The 18,685-nt window shown below is 37.6% G+C and overlaps 1 protein-coding gene across 1 annotated transcript in view; it reads right to left on the bottom strand.

The window, feature by feature from the left end:
- DCDC2 (doublecortin domain containing 2) overlaps positions 1-18,685 on the bottom strand; it is a gene marked incomplete at both ends in the record, with an annotated part of 58,021 nt that overhangs the window by 9,437 nt on the left and 29,899 nt on the right. The window lies entirely within an intron of this gene.

The raw sequence follows: 18,685 nt of genomic DNA, 5'->3' as shown, positions 1-18,685 counted from the left end.
AACTATGACACTGTGTGGCACAACTACTGAACTGCACTCGGTTTTGTTTAAAGCAGGTTTCTGAGCTGACCCACCATTCTCCATATATATATATATTTAATGGTTTTAATGCCCCATTACTCTAAAATTGTTTTCCTTTCCTTTTTAATAAAAAAGTAATTACATGCTACATCATTTGGGGAAGGGAAAGGAAACAGATTAAGCAAAACATGGATCTCAAGTTCCTTCCATTTTAGGAGAGGTTGGGAGTAGAGCTGAACTTAATATGTTACAGTAATAACATATTAGTTCTAGTTCTATAGCCAGTGATAGCACCCTCTTGAAATTAGCATAAAACACACATCTAACAAAAATCTCAGGCTCTGAATCAACAACAAACACAGTGAACCAGGAGCAAAAGATAAACAAAGACAGTTGGGATTCTTGCTGCCCCCATCCCTGGAGCCTGTACAAGAAGAGTTGTAGCTAAAACTCCACATCTGCTTTTAAGAAGCTCATACACCTGGCTAACAAGGTTAATGGTTACAATGATATTCAATTCTGCAAATATTGTGCACCATTTAGGGGTGTTTGTTTTTCTGTTTTTTTTTTGTTTGTTTGTTTGTTTGTTTTGGTGGTGGTGGTGGTTGTTTGTCTGTTTGTTTTTCCAAGTCTAAGTAATGAGTAGGGGGTCTAGGAGGTTTCTAATGTGGGTCTTTTGCTATCAGCTAACTAGCAAAGTAAGACAAGTACATACAGAAATTTCCACCCAATTTCCAAGTTACACACATTTCTCTCTTCCCTCCCTCCAAAGCATAAAAAGCATAGAAATAAAAAACACGGGGATTGGTCTAAATCACCTCCCTCTCTCTCCATCTATCTAATTTGGAGATACTATACCACTGAAAATGGATAACTGCAGGGAAAAGTGTCAACTTATGCCCTATATGTCTGTTGCCAAACCAGGATGTGGTAAGTAATGCTGGACACAGGTACAGACTGGGTGCAGCACTGGGGATACTGGTCAATAATAGGCTCAAAATTTGTCAACAGTGTGCTCCGGCAGCCAAGGGGGCAAACCTTGTTCTGGGGTACACTGAACCTAACATAGCTAGCCAGTCAAAAGAGGTAATTCTCCCACTGTGTTTAGTACTGGTTCAGCCTCACTGTGAATATTGTGTGCAGTTGTGGACTCCACAACATAAAAAGGTTCTTTAGATACCCAAAAGGATCCAGAGGATAGCAACAGAGCTGATAAAAGGTCTGGAAGGCATATAGTATGAGGATACACTGAGTATCTCGAACAACTAATTTTGTTAAGTATAGACAAAAGGAGGTTGAGAGGTGATCTTATCTGAGGAAGAGAAAAGGATAGGAAGGTACTCATCTTTTCTCCCTGGTGTCTAGTTAACAGGACGTGTGAGAATGGCTCAAAGTTGTGCCAGGAGAGTTTCAGACCAGACATCATGGAAAACTTCTTTACTGAGAGAGTACTCAGACACAGGATTCCTAGAGAGGAGGTTGATGCCCTGTGCCTTCCTATCCTTGCTTAAAAGTCATCTGAATAACTCTCTAAATTATATGTTTGAATTTGGGGTCGGCCCTGAAATAGTCTGACAGTTGGACTCAATGATAATGATCTTTGTTGGTCTCTTCTGACTGAAGCTATTCTATTCTACGTTGCTATTATTGTCTCTCATCACAGACATTAGACTGAGATATACAACACAACCATATTCTGAGAGGAAAATGTAACATGTTTCTTAAAAGCCATCATTGATGACCCTTCTAACTCAAGGCCTCTTAAGTGTCTTGAGAAAATAACCACAGTGGCTTGCTCTAGATTCCTTGGCTCACTGAACTGTAAGAAGTAAAATCAGCATCTGAGAACTGCATTTAATATCATCATAATCCACTTCACACTCTTTTATCTTCAAGTTCCCCAGTTATTTTAACCACAAATTGGGATCTGTCCTCTACAGATAAAAGGACTTTAGTGCTGAGGCTCTTCTCTGGCAGGGCAAGAGAAGAGGTACAAGGGAGATGAACATGTGTTGGCCACGCAGGCCAAATCTACAAAACTAATCTCAAGAGTTGAGGGTTTTTAGTTTTAGAGCACCTCTCCTTTGAGAAGCAGATGAGCCTCAGGGCTATGCTGAATAACCCAGCAACTAACATCCACACAACAGACAAGCTGTAAGAGAAGAGAAGACAATCATTTTCTACCTGGCTCATGCAACAGACTTTCACATTCAGACAAGTGTTCACAAGAAGCTTGTAACAGGGGGGATTCAACAAGCAAAAACTGAAAACTTAATGTGATTTCCACTGAGGATTTTCTAACAGGTGTCTGCTTAGAAAGCTGGTGATAAATTAGAAGACATTAGTTGAAAAGAGCCCTGCACAATCTTCTAGCAGCTCTCAAGGACGCCACTATTACTGTCTTGCATAGAAAGCATGCTAAAGTGAAATATCATTCCTGCTCTTCCATAGAGTTGCTTGTGGTAGATGCTAAAAAATGAGAAAGTGTCACAAAAATCACTGAAAAACTTCAAGAATGGTGTTTTCAGGCAAAGTGGGAAATTATACTATTTTCAGAACAGCTGTGTTCTCTAAAGAAAACAAGTAGTTAAAAGGATAGCATATTTCAAATGCATACAACAGAAGATAACATTAGTTGGTTTCAGAAAAGACAAAATATATAAGCAAGTTTGAAAATCAGCAACCAAAGAGAAAAGAATTATTTGTCTCTGTGCAAACATTAAGAGTATGGAAGACAAATGTCCAAAACAAATGTACCATTAATAGTCATGGAAGGAAAAAAAAAAAACAACACAGCTCTGAGATGTGCCAAAATGCGTGAACTAAAAAATGGCATTAACTGAAAACTGGGAAAGTTGTAACAGTGGAACAAATTAAAAATTCAAAAGAAAATGGCAAGGAATGAGATTAGGCTTACATTGGGACACATACCTTTCTTTTCAGAAGTGAAAAGAAATACAAAAACTGTAAAATAATGTAAAAAAATATTTAGATTCATTAAAGGGAATGTTAAGAAAATAGCTCAAAGAAGTAAACATTAGTAATGTTGCTACTCTGTTTCAGACAGAAGAATTTACTCTTTTTGCATGTGAATCTAAAAATATCTGGAGGAGGACGGTTGAAAGGCCAATGTATTCCTTGTTTATGTGTTCTGTGTCAAGATCTTGTCTGCAGGTGTTTGCAGACCATATTAATCACTACTACCAGTTCCATGAGTTACTCAGCTCCTCACAAGCAATTATGTTATGTATATATGTTGGATATTTTTGCATCCTATTTTATAGGCAATATTTCAGAAATGCTTTTTGGTTTAAAAAAAAATATATCTTATTGATGCAATATTTCACATCTCTGTCTCCAAATCATTAGTCAGTTTCTACACACTTCTCTAAGGGAGGAAAAAAACAAGGCATTTTAGAAACCACTATAAATCACATGAAATAACATTTCTGTAAATCATCATTCTGTTCTGTTCTAAGTTTATATTTGAACTTCTGTTAACATTAGAAATAAGTAGTGTATCTCACTGAAAAGAGAATTCCCAGCACTTTCGTTAGATGGAACATTTATGTTTACCCCCAAATGGTTAATGAAATCTTGTAGGTTAAACATGATGCTCGTGCAAGAGCTAGTTCTGACTTCCTGTGCCTCAAACTAATTGGAAATTTCAAAGATGGAGGTGGTCAAAGTCAGGGTCCTGGCAACACTGCTCTAAAAGGGGGTAAGAAAAGAAAATAGGTCCAAGCCTTACAGTCAAGCTGTGGCATACTTTACCAGTTTGCTCCAAGTTGAGTAGAAGATGATAGCAGCAAGGAATTAAAGGTCACTTTAAGACCCAAATATCTCCCTACTGCTTTGCCTGCTGCCAAGTATAAATTAGAGGATTTATTTCCATTTAGGTTCTCAGTTCTCCGTTCTCTATGCCAAACTAAGTACTGCTTCAGACAACAGGCCAAGCAAAATATTATTGAGAGGCTCCAGATCTTCTACGAGGATATTTTTTCTGTGGTGCTTTCCATGGCAATAAAACAGGCTGCTCAGGGAAGCTGTGGAGTCTCTCTCCTTGGAGACCTTCAAACATTGCCTGGACATGGTCCTGGGCAACCTGCTCTACGTGTCCCTGCTTGAGCAGAGGAGTTGGACCAGATTACCTTCAGATGACTTCCAACCTCAACCATTCTGTGATTCTGTGTCCATGCAAACAGAAGATACTGGAATTTTAAAGATTTTGCCAGTCACTACCTGAAAACACACTGCCTTAATTTAGAATCCCCCATTTCATATATCTCTGTATCCTATACAGAGAAAAGTGAGGCAACCTAAACAAATACCAGTGTCATCTCCCATTATTTCTGATTATTTTCAAGCAGGGTCATGTTCATTAATTCAGGCAAGATGGAGAAAGAAGAATCCACAGAAGGGCAGAGAGTGGATCATAAGAGGAAAAAGGAATTCAGGAGGAGCAGTCAACTTGATAGAGAGGATATACAGAGGCCATATGTTATGAACCCAGAGAGAAAAGATAAGATGAATGCAGAATAACCTGAAAAGGAACATGCGGAATGAGGAACTATGCAAGAGCAAACAGGAAGATGAGGAAGCACTGGTGTAAGTTAAGGGAAGAAATGGGATTAAAAAACAAACGACAACAACAACAAAAAACAGGTTATGTGCAGTGGAAGAGCAGAAGCTTGAAAGAATTAGAGGAGGGGAAAGAATAAAACAGCAGGTACCCATGCCAATTTCAACGTCTTAAAGGAATCTTCCTTCAGAAAAACCTAAGAACAGGAATGTAATTTTCCTAGTACCTATCTGCAATTGAATTTGTATGTTCAGATGCTCCCATATATACCCGTTTGTGACAGAGGTGCTGCAAACAGCAGCAATGAAAAAAATGCTCACTTTTCTCAGGCAAGTATTTTTCTTGATTTCTTCTCATAATTATTGTTTATTCCTATAAAAAACATTTAGTGAAACTCTGGGTAAAAATTCTTAGAACTTTTTTTTTTTTTTTTAAATTCAGGATGAAGGAGTAAATGAAAACTTTAACTGTGAGTACATTCCTATGGAGCTTCTTCAAGAGTTGTGCTCTGCCTTACCTCTTCTCCAGCTTCATGATCGCACAGAGAGAAAGACCTATGAAATTTCAAGGGAATCCAGACTGCTTTAAGCTCTGAATTCCCCAAAGCCTTGTGAGGGCTAATGGGAAAGGGAACACCTGGAGCCTGATCACAGCTCTACTGAAAAAGGTGGCACATATTTCAAAATAGTGGTGAACCAACTCAAGCTGCCCTAAGCAAAGTCAGTTGATACGGCTGTTGAAACACTGGCACCTACTGTATGGCTAAGGTCTGTATCATACACTTAGTGCCTTGGTCCTCTATTAATTTCAGCAAAGCTAGGAACAGGTGGCACTGTATTACTGACATTACTTTTCCACCTCCATTACTTAGTTGTAAACAAGAAAATAAAACCAATACAATACAAGATCTTCATATTCAGTTTCCTACTCTGTCCTGTTGACTGACCCATGCCAGCTATACTGACTTTGTAGCACCTGAGAATTCAACTTTGTGAAAAGGAAGTCTGCCACTGGCTGATCAGGGAAGTTTTCTGGATATTTTTATTTCTGGCTAATCCCCCAGTAAGTACAGAGTACATTAATCAGCAATGGTAAAACTAAAATGCCCAGAACATTTTGACTAACAACATTTTACATGATACATGTTGTCAACTGACTACATAAACAGATGTTCACTGTATCATGCAATCATTCAGTTTAATATGTAGAGAAAGAAGCAATGAATTGGTGCAAATATAACTTGAGCAAAACTTGGCTACAACACAAACATCTTGTGTCTGATGCCATTCAGTATTTCAGCTGGAATCCTCTTGTATTTGATAAACAAGAAAGTAATATGACTTTATTAAATAGTAATTGAGTTATACATTGAGCTAACTCATAAGAAATATATATATTTTAAATAATTAAACAGAGCAATTAATGGCTCTTGTATAAGCTTGTTTCCTACACAGCACTAACTATAAAAGATTTATTGCAGCACAAATTACAACATTATACAGTCATTAATGCATTTCAAATTTGAAACTGATTGAAGTTTAGCAGTAGGGCTAAAAAATCATCATAATAATAGCCTGCCCTGAATATTTTATGGAAATCAGAGGCATTTACTAACTGCAAGCTCTGTATGTAAGCAAGAAAGTTAATGTGACTATAAAAAAAAATTAATGTGACTTACCACAGAGGCTGTCTCATAAAAATGTTAAGTCGAATAAAAAACAAAATGTAAAAAATCTGTGGCTCATTAAATTGAATAGATTGCTATGAGGAATAGGGAGGAGGTGCATTTATGCTTGTCTACAACATAATTTTCTGTTATTTATTTATTTATACTTTCGAAGTATCAAGGCCCATTTCCAACAAAAAGCCACCACCCTGGTGACAGATGTGTATGTGTGCCTGTGACCTCTGTCATCAAAAAGTAGCAGAATTAAAAAGAAACCGGTAGGAAATACATATGAAACTGGTGGGAATATTAAAAAAATATGTATTTTTTTTCACCTGATACTATTGCAACCTCAAGCTGCTAAGCAGCTATTTTCTCTATGCAGAAAATATTCAAATTCTAACATTTCATGCTACTACAGATTGCTGACTTCTCAGCATCACTACAGAAACTGCCAAAGGTGCTTCTAGAGTTTAACCTTGTACAAAGCAGTTCCCTTTGTTGATAAGAAATGTGGTAGTGTTAGTGCAAAGGAAAAGCTGCCTTCAACAGCTGCAACAGCTCATTCATCTTTGTATATAAACAGCTACAAAAATAAAGGACTGCATGTCATGAGTTTTTTTCTTCCTTCCCCCTACTTTAATTGTTCACTTCATTTATTCTTTGTTTCTAAACATCTACTTTATTCATTTTTTTAAATGACATATCATTAAGATAATTTGCGTTTTGCAATTAATAAAGCAAATCCTATTTAGCATTAGCTTTTTGACTTCCATGTTCATTCCATAAGCCAGTGTTTGCTTGGGTACAGCTTGGTCCTAAGGTCTTAATTGTCACAAAGCAAAGCCCTGAGTAGTCTGTTCTGTTCTTGTCACTCCAAACTGAGTCAGTACACCTACACTCTATCCTGCTGTGAATTAAGCACCATGGCTTACCTGTTGCCCAGTACTGTTTGCTCACTTTTTCAATGTATTCATCTTAGCAAAAGCAAACCTAAAGAAGAATGATGTGCTTGGAGATGAAGGCCATAAGGGTTACCATCACCTCAGTTCCCCACTGGCATCAGCATATTCTGGCTACTGTGATTCTGTAATAATGATACAAACTAACAGCAGCAAGAGTTCTCAGTTCTTATTAGACTGCAATTCTATCTCCTATTATGCATGGGATAAACCTCCAGGCCCTGTAAAATCTCTGGGGAAAAAAAAAAAAAAAAAAAAAAAAGATGACCTCTCTTTTTCAGCATAGTTATTATCTGCACTGGCAACAAAGCAACAATGATCCAGTCTATACATCTCTGTTTCAAGTACAGTTTTTCAGTCAGAAAAGTTGCCAGCAGGACAACATGGACAACAGCAGCTCTAGCTCACAATGCACAGCAGACATCCAGTAGTCCACAAGTATACTTTTTCACAGGTTCACAATTTTATTGAAAGAAATTCAGAGCATGATAGCAGGAGCAACGGCCATACCTGATGTTCTGTGCAGCTTTCCCTTTACTTAATGGTTGGCCTCTTTCTTCCCTTTTTTAGCCAACTGTAACACCAAGAAATTGAAATAATTGCTAATTTCTAAGGCCTTATAATACCCGAAAGTAGATGTGAAAAACTGTGAAGTGACTAATCCCATCTCCAGTATAATACTCTTCCAAATCATAGCCAGAAGTAAAACTTCACATTCTATTACATCTATAACTTGTTTGGTAGTTTGGATGGGGAGTTACTTTGCAAGCAGTGTGATCATAATTAACCCACTGCATTTGAACAGAATAGGCCATAAAATTGAGGGTGCTCCCTTACAAGGATTTTCTATTATGCTTCTAAATTCACTACTTTCCTGTTCAATTTCTTAAAGCAGTATTTACAGAGTGGTGCAAACCAAATAAATAAATAAATAAAATATTAAAAAAAAAAAAAAAAAAGAGAGTAGGGTATTGTTGTTGTTGTTTCAATCTTAAATCAAGATAATGATAACTAAATATGTCTTTGGTATCACTTTTACAAGCCTAAATTCTACTGAAACAGCTGTACTAATCAAAGATCTAAACCTCATATTTCCAGTTGCAATTACTGTTGCATATAATATATTCAATGCTCTTTAAAGCCTTAAAGTTTACAAAAACTGAAGCACCAGCTTGCAGACTACTGAATTTGTTCTAAGAAGTGGTGTCTTTAAAATTTGCACAAAGAGCTTTCAAAATTGAATAATTCTTTAATCATCTTGATTTGAGAGGATTATGACACGGATCAGTTGTAATATGAATGGCAGACTGGTGAAATTCTCAATGTATTAAAAAGAAACAACATTCCAAGTGAATACATGACTAGCCCAACTAAACTCTTGGAAGATTAGGTTAGGCTTTTAAATACAGTATGAGTATAATTCTTCAGATGTCAAGTCTCAGGAAACAATCACTTTCAAACAATCTGGCACTCAGGAGAGAGAAGATTTCATGTAACTGCTAAATTGGCAGGGAGAACAGCAAAGAATATGGGACACATCTTCTATTGTGAATATTTTCTTTTTGTCTGTTTTAGTACATTCTGAAATGTACATGTGTAAACTCACTGTAGTTTATTAGTTGCAGATTAAAATTAATCCCACATCAGTGACAGACAAATGCAGCTGAATAAAATGCAAAGAGGCTTTTCCACTGTCCATCAGGGGAAAAAAAAAACTTGTAAACTGTTGATAAATGCTTCCCCTACTCTGCCCAAAGTCTCTGAATTTGAACGAGTTTTTTGGAATAACCCTGCAAAGCCAACTGAGTAACTGCAACAAGCCTTTGGAGCAGAAATATACTGATCAAAACAGTACTTGGGAGCAATCATCATCACTGAAGACCGGGAGCAGTCTTCTAGGTCTCCATCAAAAATCCGTCCGTTTCAGAATAAAATTCCTCTCTCTAAAGTGAAATTGATAATGTCATAATTTAAGGCAGGAATCACATCCAATACTCCAGCACCTATTGTAAACTAGATTTCAAATTTCCTTGTCAGCTGAGAGAATGGGCATCTCCTGTCACATTTGTCTCTCCTGGATGGCTGAAGCCTAGAATCCAAGCTTGAATTAATCCCCTGATCCTCATAAAACGGGAGGTAGGCAAGATGTGTCTTGCCCTCAACAAGTTTCCAGGAGCAGCTGAGGTCTGAAACTTTACCAAGGTCAAGAAGCCTTTAGGATTTACTGCATCCTTCTTTTCTTGTTGTCACAGGGAAAAATATAAGACCAAATAGCCTCTCCAAATAAAAAGCTTTTTCAAAACTTCTGTACATGCCTTCTGAATGAACAGCACAAAGGTGAGGCCAAGTACACTACAGCTGGAGTCTTTGCAAATAATCCTATTTTAGTCTTGCTATGTGGAGTTAAAATGCAATTAGCCCAAGTAGCACTTTGGCTAACAGCCAATAATGCAGATGGAAAATGGATGTGCTAAGACTGGTGTTCTTGTGTTTGCTCTTATTTTTGCTCTTAACTCCATACGTGCAGTTCTTACAGCCTTGCATCTGTGGGCAAAGGTAGGAAGAGAATGCAAGACACCCTTGCTCCTTTCCATCTCAATTTCTGGTCCTCAAACATACGTTTGAAGCAGGCTTCAAAAAGCACTGGGGAACTAGGAAGAAAGCTGCAGTGTTCCTGTCTGCTAACTGAACCTAGCCAAAGTAGTACAACTATTTAAATGTATGGTACTGGTTGTCTGCATAAGAGCTGTATCTCAAGCAGTCACTTTCAGGGACAATACAAGGGCCTTAATACCAAAAAACCCATCCCCATTATCATCTTTCAAGGCACTTCATCATCCACTTCAGTCTCACATAACAGTCACAGGAGTCCATCAAACTCAGAGGCAAGTTAGCAAAGCAGGACGGAGTGTGGGAAAGATGGTTATTGACAGAGAGACTTTTCAGAGCACTAAAAGCATTAGGGTTAGGAGAAGGGGAAGAGCTTTCACTAACACACAGAGAAACTGCCTATATTCTGCTCTTTCACTTCGGGGTGGATGTTAACTCAGGTCTTCAGTAACTGAAGAAGTACTGAAAACAAGTGAAGAACGTTTAGATGTAGAGCTTAGGGATATGGCTTAGTGGGGACTGTTAGTGTTAGGTCAGAGGTTGGACTTGATGATCTTGAGGTCTCTTCCAACCTAGAAATTCTGTGATTCTGTGATTCTGTGAAAAACAACAACCTTAGAAACAGGCATGTACCCTTCAACCGCCCTCTGGCTGCTATCATGCCACCTCAGCAGTGTAAGTTCCCTTCACACCCAAGGGGAGTGCAATGGGTCTTCAGCACGCATGCAAATAAAGCACACATGCACAGGTTAAGTACAGATTCAGGCACGGCAGCCATGAAATAAAAGAACACTGCTGCATGTCTGAGTGCCAGTTTAAGTCATGATTACTCATTTGTACTCTTTCAATTAACTTCAATGAAGTAGTTAGCTTTTTTTTTTTTTTTTTTTTAATTTAAAATTAAACAACAGTTCATCATTTTCTAAGCAAAATGTGCTCAGGGTTTGCCTGTTGATTTCCCACCTTCCCCTTTTAACTGAGTTAAAGAGGGAGAATTCAGAGGGAGGTGCTCATCTTTTCTCCCTGGTATCTAGTGATAGGATGTGTAGGAATGCCTGCTCAAGAGGAGGTTCAGACTAGACATTAGGAAAAACTTCTTTATGCAATGAGCAGTCAGACACTGAAACAGGCTTCCTATAGAGGTTATTGATGCCCCATGCCTGCCCGTCCTTGTTTATGAGGTATTTGGATAATGCTTTTAATGGTATTGCTTTAACTTTGGGTCAGCCCTGAAGTAGTCTGACAGCTGGTCTCAATGATCTTTTTATGTCCTTTCTGACTATTCTGTTTGATTTTATTCTTGTTCCATAGCTGTAGTGCTGCATTCACATTAACATCTACTGAATACATAAAAATGAAAAACAAAACAAAACAAACAAACAATATTATTTGTTCTTGTGAGTTCTTGCCACATTCCCTATTTTTTATATTTTTTTTATATTTCCTAATTTACTATTATATAGTAATATAAACTACCTGTACAGAAAATTACTTTTGTTTTAAAAACACATCATGCATAAATCAACCATGAAAAGTACAGACAAGAACTTTTTTAAGAGCATCGGGACAAACATTTAACGGACATGTTTAAAAGAATAACTTTGTATTAGTCAGAAAAAAGTTATCTTTTACACTCTCATAATGATTTGGAGCTAAAAACACTCCAAAATTCTGATACATACTAGTGGACATTTTATGTTTTTCCTCTTTCCATAAAAAAGCAGGATCCTGGCTCTGGACAAATTCAGTTGTCTCCATTAAATAAGTCTAATGCAGGTCAAACATCTTCAAATGTTAGCTAGGAACTACAGAAATGCCAATGTTTTAGAAACATAGAATGATTTGGTTTGGAAGGGACCTTAAAGATCCCTTACTAGGAACACCTCCCACTAGACCAGGTTGCTCAAAGCCCCATCCAACCTGGCCCTGAACACCTCCAGGGATGGGGTATCCGCAGCTTCTCTGGGCAACCTGTTCCAGTGCCTCACCACCCTCATAGTAAAGAATTTCTTCCTTATATCTAATCTAAATCTACCCTCTTTCAGGTTAAAGCTGTTACTCCTTGTCCTATCATTACACTCCTGATAAAGTATGTGTAAGTCCTTTTAAAAATACTTCTGTCAAAAGGAACAATAAATAAATACAAAAAGCCTAATACTGCACTAATGGAACATGCACTCCACCCTACTAAAAGGATTTTCACATATTTCCACAGCCATTTCATAAAAATTTAGGTGTACATTTTATATTTTAAATTGTACAATTTACAATAGACAGAAGCATCCTTAACAACATTGTTACTCACTAAATAAAAAAAAAAAAAAAAGAAGAGAATAAAACACAGAGGTAAAATGGGCATATGTTTACACTGGATCACTGTATAGGTAAGAGGGTTTTATAAGACAGGCCTTATAAAAGATTTTTAAAATAATATATATCAATATCACTGACATTAATAGATTCTTTCAATTAATATTGTGATGCAGATATACTCATATGACCACATATGTGCTGAATAATTTCTGTGGCATGGAATATGTCTCTGTGAAATATATACCAGACACTAGTAATTCATATAGGAACGATATGCTTTCTTGATGTTTTATCATAAGCTTTTAGCTCTGTTCTTGTAACAAAGATTATAAATTTTCATATGAAATATTGTTTTATCCACACTGTTAAATGATGATACAGAGGATAAAATGTGTGAGAAAAACTGACATTAAATATTAAATAATAAGACTAAATGAACTCCTATGTTTTCCAGATCATGTGTGCATATATATATTAGGCTTAGCACACATGATCTGGAAAACATAGGAGTTAATATAGGAGGATAATATATATGTTAGGCTTAGGATAATAGCTTTTTCTTCAAAGAGCAAGTCCTAATCTTCTTAATCCAAATGCCCATGCTTAAATTTAAGCACATGTGCAAGTCTAACAAAGACACAGTAAGTAAGTATGTGACCGATAGACTGTCTCTTCAAGAACACACTATTTTACTTCTGAACAAGAAAGTGTCAGAGTTTCAGTGACACAAATGGAACTAAAGCTGCGTGCTTAAAAATGGAAGTGTGCATATTAGCGCCACATGGCTAAAGAAATAGACACAAACATATTCCAATAGTGGTTCATCTTGACTTTGTACTCCATGCCATCTCCTGCAGAATCCTACATCTTTTCCTGCAAGAACCAGGGAATCATAGAATGGTTTGGGTTGAATGGACCTTAAAGATCATACCATAAAGACCATAAAGAGTCACAAGGGATAAGGACCTAGAGGGATGACAGGCACAAGAAAGCTACTTAATATTCAAGCTCAAGAGTAATGCATCTGAACAAAAAGGAAGTCAATCAAAAATGTCAGGAGGCCTGAGTGGATCGGTAAGGAGCTGCTGGCCAAACTTAAATACAGAAAGGAAGCCTGAAGAGGTTGAAAACAAGGATAAGCAATCTAGGAGGAATACAGAAGCACTGTCTGAGCATCCAGGGATGGAGTTAGGAAAGCTAAAGTCCATGTAAAATTAGATATGGCCAGGGATGTCAAGGGTGACAAGAAAGACTTCTACAAGTACATCAATAACAAAAGTAAGTCTTGAGAGAATGTAGGCCCTCTACTAAATGAAACAGGGGGCCTGGTCATAATGAAGGGGCCAAAGTACTGAATGCCTTCTTTGCGTTAGTTTTAACCAGCAAAACCAGCCTTGTGGAATTCCAGGTCCCAACAACTAGGATGAAAGACTAGTTGAAAGACTAGGGGAAGGAACAACCTTTGAAGGAACAACCCCAGGCACAAGTACATGTTGGGGGTCACCCAGCTGGAAAGCAGATCAGCAAAAAAGAATCTAGCAGTCCTGGTGGGAAAGTATAGACATAGTCTACAGACCAATGTAGACTATATGTAGACAGTCTACAGACTATGTCTATAAGGTTGGTGCCTGAAGGGAGGGTGCAAAAACGGAAAAGACAGGCTCTTTTCAGTGGTGCCCAGTGACAGGACAAGAGGAAATGGGCGCAAACTGGAACACAAGAGGTTCCATCTAAACATCGAGAAACACTACTTTATTGTGTGTGTGAGTGAGCACTGGAACAGGTTGTCCAGAGAAGTTGTGGAGTCTCCCTCCTTGGAGATCTTCAGAAGTGGTCTGTACATGGTTCTGGAGGACTTGCTCTAGGTGTCCCTGCCTGAGCGGGTTGGTTGGACTAGATGATTTCCAGAGGTCCCTTCCAACCTCAACCATTCTCTGATTCTGTGATACCATCAGATGTGCAACCTTGTGAGTGTGGTCCCTCAAATGATGTAGAAAAACACGTATTCTGAAGAACACTGCAAGTGACAATCCTCTTTTTTTTTTTTCTTTTTTTCAAGAAGGTGGTAAGTACATTCAGATGTCCCTGTGAAAAATGGATGGTCCAGCAGGTTGAACCCAAGCAGCCTACCGAGCCATGAAAACAGACTGTATGACAGACACATTAGATCATCTGGATATGAAAATATTTTCAATGTTTGAATATTTTTGACATCTCTCTGTCCTGTTTCACTGGTATACTAATTTAGTGTGTCAAAAGAAGCAGGCAGAGAAGCCAGCCACAGCCTACTTAAAGGAGGCAAGCTGTTTTGCTTCCTTTGGTAGCAAAAAAAACATGTAGTAAGAATTCATCACTGGGAGCTTCTTTTTGGTAAAAAGAAAGGATTGCACAGGTCAAAATGGAGCCAGGTGACTCTCATATGATGCACTATATAAAGCAACACCAATGCTGATGGGGACAGAATGATTCAGATTTTGCTTACTTTGATACATCTACTCATTTCTCAGATCCACAAGTTCAGTCAGTAGGCTCACAATGATCATTTGGCTGAAGAGTCTCTCTAGGGAAAGCTTTTGAAGGGGACTATTTCACTGTCTATCTCTGATCCAAAATGTACATTAAATCGACAAACTAAGAACTTTCACATCCCTTCTACAAGACAGATGATTTGGTGGAAATAGTTAATCAAGCTTCTGTACTATGTTTAACTCGTGTTAAACATGGGTGCAAAATATTCAGCTAGTGAGAAATAAAGAAGCAAGCTTGATATAAACCAGGGCATGAGGTCACATAACACTATGCCTTTAAGTTTAACATCATCACAAATCACACAGCAGTTCAGTCACTCCAAATAATAAACGACAGAAATATGCTGTAATGCTGACCTCTGCAATTCTATATTTTCATGGTCCAACATTAAGCTGAGAGAATGCTGGGACACTGACACAAGGGAAATCTTTGACACAGAGGGTTTATCTGGGCCAGAGGATACTGAAGTTATAGCACTCTACACTAACAGCTCTCAGCTCCCACAGCCTTGCTGGCCTGCACTTCAGGTCACTCCATCTTAGGTGTGACTAGAAAAAACAATCAGGACACAACACCTTCATAGATGATGACTCTTTGGGGCCATGTATAGTACATGTTCTTTAAACTGTCATTACAAGCTACCTGTGTTCTAACAGCAGTGGAGCCCTCACTCAGGGTCAGACTTAAGTGAAAAGACCCTTGCTCTGTTTTTTCAAGGGTTGTGCTCCTTCCTCATATTTTGTCTGCAAATGCTGGAGTCTCTCACAAGCAGACAAATATGGGCAAAAACATTCAAAAGCAGTTTAAGAATCCTTTGTATCACACAAGGAGATGTTTATTTCCTAGTATTTTTGACTGTACAGAGAAAGGCCTGTTATTCATTTTCATGGGAAAGAACAGTGAAAAGCAAAACAATGTGATAAATATTGGTTACCAAGCAGAGCATAGTGTGTTAACTCCTCTTTTACATTCCTAGGTTTCAATAGAAAAAGAAATAATATTTCTGCATGCATAAGGAGTAGAAAACTTATTATCTGAGTAACATAAAACCTACCATTAGTAGGTTGCTCAAGAATAAATATGCTCAAGAATAAATCCAGCTGTAAAACTCCTATCACACTAATAATTTACAATTATCGTTGTTATTATTGTTATTATTAATAATAATATTAATAAAGTCCAACTTACTCCAGAGAAACAGAAAAACAAATAGAGCCAGAAAGGGAGGGGGAAAAAAAAGTAACACATCATGAAATTTAGTTTGAATCATTTGGCAAAGAAATACATTTAAGCTGAACTAGAGGAATTAAATAATGAGGATGTACTTATTAAAATACAAGCAGGGCTTAAAATCATTTAGAACTAGTGGCCTTATAATATGAATATTAAGGCAGCTGCTTCCTGGGATGTTTTCCATTTGATCCAAGTGAACAAATACAGGGGAAGTGAATTAGGGAAAGATAAAGTCTGTAAATGTTATTAAGCCTGCAATCCTAACGGTGGTTGGCCTGAAGACTTACAGGAGGATGAAATGGTTTGGGTTTTGTGCTTGTAAAAGAAAGCTGTACTCATCAACAATACAATTTCTCATCAACTGAGACCAGAGATTGCACACCATCAGAAACTCATTACACAGCTATCGATTTCTCATCCCATACTGTTGTTTGAATTCAATCCAGAGACATTATCTCCTTCAGCAGCTGCCTGCATTACCAGCTAGGTCTAGATATGCAGAACAGCACAGACATCAAACTGCCCATTCCCACATCAACCAGCAAGTCTTCATGCATGGAGGATAAATAAAGGTGGACAGAGATAACTGAGAGCTTCTCCCAACGTATACTTTAGCTCAAACCAGAGGATTGGCCATGAACAACTTCTCCCAGATACACAAGACTCATAAAGCATGGAAAAAGTGAAGTGAAAATAGCAAGCAATCACTTCTTCAATAAACTCAGTGGATTTCCAAACATTTCTGTCAGCAGGTGGAGAAGCAATAATGCAAAATATGGAGAAAGGTCTCACTATATTTCCAAAGTAAGATTTGACTCTTAGTCACTGCCTGCTGAAAGGACAGGAAAACCTATTACTGCTTCTAGTAATCTTTTCACCATTGGGAACAGAAAGGAAGCAATCAGAAACCTGTTAAACTAATGCAAGGTCCACAAGGCATAGAGCACATCTTTCTTGCCTTAGCAAGCGTGGTCTGCTTACTTCTAGAAGACATCTCCAGAAATTTTACCTACAAAATGTGCAGGCAAAAAAAATAAAATTATATATATATATGTATATAGAAAATCAATATAATGTCACTATAACTATCAGGAAAAGTTACCTGCTTTGTCTGTTCTTAATGTAAGAGATCTGACTGAGATCTACCTAATTACAGCCTAGATGGCTTTGACGCTTGGGCACAGTCCTGGACATTTTGCTCTAGGTGTCCCTGCTTGAGCAGGGGGCTATAACCAGATGACCTCCAGAGGTCCCTTCCAACCTTAACCATGCTGTGATTTTGTGGTAAGTCTCTACTAAGAGCAGTTCAGTACTCTGAAGAGGATGCTAGACCACAACATATGGATTTTGAGCTCTGAGTAAAGAATTCTGTACCATTACTTCCCAAAATAATGCATCTTTTTTTTTTTTTTAATTGAAAACTTATCAATGAAATGAGGTATCCAGAGTGGATAACCATTAAATATAAAAGCTTTTCACTGAGCTTTTAAAATGGGTAAGCCAAACATGCAAGTTCTCCTCTGAGAGGTCAGCTCTGCTACTTGCTTTCTTAAATGTTTTTAGCATTAACCACTAACTCCATAAAAAGTACGGACACACCATGATAATTTCAAACAGAAGGAACTATTCAGTCATTTCCTGAGTTATAAGGGATGAACATTTCCACTCACTTCAATTTTAATATAATCACCATTCTTCAGCAAGAAAAAAAATCTATCAAAAAAAGTATAGGCTAAAATTATATCCACTTATCAACAACAGGATAAAAATGGTATTTAACTCGAGACTGAAATGAACTAGAAATTCAACAATCTTACTCTGAAAAAAAAAAGACTGTTACATTGCAAAAAGATTGTATTTCACTGTTCTTTTAAAACTCAGATTTACAGAATGCTCCTGACTCTGGAAGTAAATTTACAATTCATGATTCTAGACAAATGCAGATGAACAGAACTGTGTTGTTAGATGATGTATACTGAAGTTTTAAACCATGATTAAGTATTGCACATTTAATTATGAACACAGCAGTATGAAGTGGTGTCAAATGTTATGAAAAATATAATTTATTTCTACTGACAGATATTAATTGACCATTATTAATTACTTTTAAAACTATTACCAATGCGGAAAAATAGCCATCCCAGTATGTCAGCAGAATCTGTAGTGAGGGGACAGTCTTCTAGCCATTAAATAAAAAAACACAGGTGGTGGTAGTAAGTATAAAGCACAAAACAAGAAAAACAGTTTATGAAAGAGGATGTTGATGACTACATTTCATAGAACCCTAGAATGTTTTGGGATGGAAAGATGATTCAGATCCAACCCCCCTGCCATGGGTGAGGCAATTCCCACCAGACCAGGTTGCCCAAAGCCCCATCCAACCTGGTCTTGAACACTTCCACGGAGGAGGGCATCCACAACTTCTCTGGGCAACCTGTTCCAGTGCCTCACCACCCTCCAAGTAAAGAATTTCTTCCTTATAGCTAATGTAAATATACCCTCTTTTAGTTTAAAGCAATTACTCCTTGTCTTTTCACTACACTCCCTGATAGAGTCCTTCCCTAGTCTTTTTGTTATACAGAACCAGAGTGCTAACTAAGGATCCTCACAGAAAGTGAAGAGTTCTTTGAGTAGGCCAGCTTCTTGTCTTCACTTTTTTTTTTTGCAGTGCAGAACAGTGGAAGACAGTGGTCAAAACATATTTTCTATTACGCTTATAACAAAAGAAAAATGATATGGCCATATTAGTTTATTTCACTTGCAATATAT

The sequence above is a fragment of the Netta rufina genome (genome assembly GCF_964035555.1).
Source record: "Netta rufina genome assembly, chromosome: 2".
NCBI lineage: Eukaryota > Metazoa > Chordata > Aves > Anseriformes > Anatidae > Netta > Netta rufina.
The sequence above is the reverse complement of the archived record's forward strand: the minus strand, read 5'-3'. Positions and strand labels throughout refer to the sequence as shown.